Here is a 2,142-nt window from a genome sequence, read left to right as displayed (position 1 = left end):
CAAAAAAATAATAACTATTTTTAAAAAAAATCAATTAAAATTTTTCAATGGATGGGAATATGTTGGTTTCTTCGATTTTTTTATTTGGACGAGCGCCTGTTTTCACCACAATGCCGAATATTTTATGCATGTATGCATTCATGTGTCTGGGAGGAGGGGCTTGCACTTTACTTAAACCTGTATTTCTTCTGTTTGAAGGACAAGTCGTTGGGTCTCTTTTCAAGATGATTTTTGCTTCCAAAACATTGCTGCTTGTTCTGGCTCTCGGGCTGGTTTTCGTCGCCTTGTCGGTAAGTACATGTATGTTTTATCGTCGTCTTGTCGGTAAGTACATGTATGTTTTATCGTCGTCTTGTCGGTAAGTACATTTTTTTTTTGTCGTCGTCTTGTCGGTAAGTACATGTATGTTTTATCTTCGCCTTGTCGGTAAGTACATGTATGTATGTTTTATCTTCATCTTGTCGGTATAAAAGTACATGTATGTTTTATCTTCGTCTTGGCGGTAAGTACTTGCATGTTTTATCTTCGCCTTAATCAATCCATGATCACTCACCCCTAGAACAGTACAACAATATTAGTAGTATTTAGTTAGAGTTTTGCTACACTTGCAACACAATTAGACCGTAATATAGATGCCTAAAATTAGAGGTATTAATAGAGAGTTTTAAAAAACGATAAAAGGAGGAAATATAACGACAATAGATGTTTGATTGGAAAGAAGGAGCAAACCACGCCAGAGCACCCGCCAACCACGCACAAAGAATCCATTATAGCAGAAGAAAGACCCGTAACTCTCAGAAAGCACACACAGCAAAACGTGATAAATAAGCACTAGCCCCTAGTTCATACGCATACACATACGAAGTCACAAAACCGTTCTTAGTATTAGTTCGAGTTTTACGGCACTTGCAACGCAAATAGGTCACATAAGAGCCAAAGGTTATTTACAGATGTTACTTGAGAGTGTAGCATACTAAGAACGGAAAGAGGAGTGATAATAACGATAGATGTCTAATAGGAAAGAAGGAGTAAACCCACGAGCTCACAGAGGAGTATACGTACACGTACTCAGAGAAGCAGACACGCTTGCGCGTGTTTGCTTGCTTGCTTGCGCGCGCGCGCGCGTGCACACTCACACACACACACATAGACAGGCACACACACACACGCGCGCGCGCGCGCACACACACACACACACACACACACACACACACACACACACACACACACACACATGACCATATCTCAATTTTCGTTAACAGGAGGAAGCCAGGATAGGAGACAAGAGTAGAGTCTTTGGAAACTGCTGGAGCACATGGGGCAGATGTTCAAAGTAATACTATCATCATTATCATCGTCATATTCTTCATCATACAATCATAATACCAATGTTCATACTAATATTACCATTTCCACTAACATTAACACAAATACTAATACTAATACGAATACATGTACTAATACTAACACACGTCAGGCGCTCGTCAAAATGATACAATCAAAGAAACAGTATGTTCGCCATTTACTACATTTTTCTTTAATTTACTTTTTTTGTCTCAACACCTTTTATGTCCTTTTAAAAACACATTTCTAAGTGGAATTTGCTGGAAATCGTTGACCAAAGGCACAAGAAGTTTAAATTTACAGTTTTTCAGGACAATACTGCCTTGGACGTCACCAAACTTTGGCGCCATTTTCTCGCTAATTTTACCTCTGAAACCAGGCCACCCCTCTCTCCTTCAATCGTAAATATCTCGACTTTCATTAAAGATACATCTTTTTTGCCAAAAGCAAAGCAAGTACAATCACTTAAACCTTCTAACCTTCAAACCCCGTAGATCCAAACAGAAAAAAACATTCGCCACACCTCATCACGAACAGTTACCCTGATAAAATGCATAACCAACATGAAGATATTTCGGAACAATAAAAAAATTTCCTTCTTTTTGCACTTCGTCTTCCCCCCGAATCTTGGCAACCTCCTCGTTTGCAAAAAAGATATTAAGACTCACATCCTCTCCTACTGAGATCTCAGTACCCCATCTCAAAAACCAAACTCTTGCCAAAAACCTATGATGAAATCAGGCGCTCGTCTAAGTATGGGGCAATTGTTATTATTTTACCTTATTTATTTATTTTTTA

At 38.7% G+C, this 2,142-nt stretch overlaps 1 long non-coding RNA gene across 1 annotated transcript in view; it reads left to right on the top strand.

Moving 5' to 3' along the window:
* LOC101860266 overlaps nt 1–2,142 on the top strand; it is a 16,400-nt gene that overhangs the window by 10,288 nt on the left and 3,970 nt on the right. Inside the window, exons 2-3 of the long non-coding RNA XR_001185024.2 lie at nt 199–290; nt 1,263–1,333. This is a non-coding gene — a long non-coding RNA (uncharacterized LOC101860266). The remainder of the gene's footprint in view (nt 1–198; nt 291–1,262; nt 1,334–2,142) is intronic.

This window comes from Aplysia californica, unplaced genomic scaffold (assembly GCF_000002075.1).
Source record: "Aplysia californica isolate F4 #8 unplaced genomic scaffold, AplCal3.0 scaffold00367, whole genome shotgun sequence".
Lineage (NCBI taxonomy): Eukaryota > Metazoa > Mollusca > Gastropoda > Aplysiida > Aplysiidae > Aplysia > Aplysia californica.
Note: the sequence above shows the minus strand (reverse complement) of the source record. Positions and strands in the feature narration are given on the sequence as shown.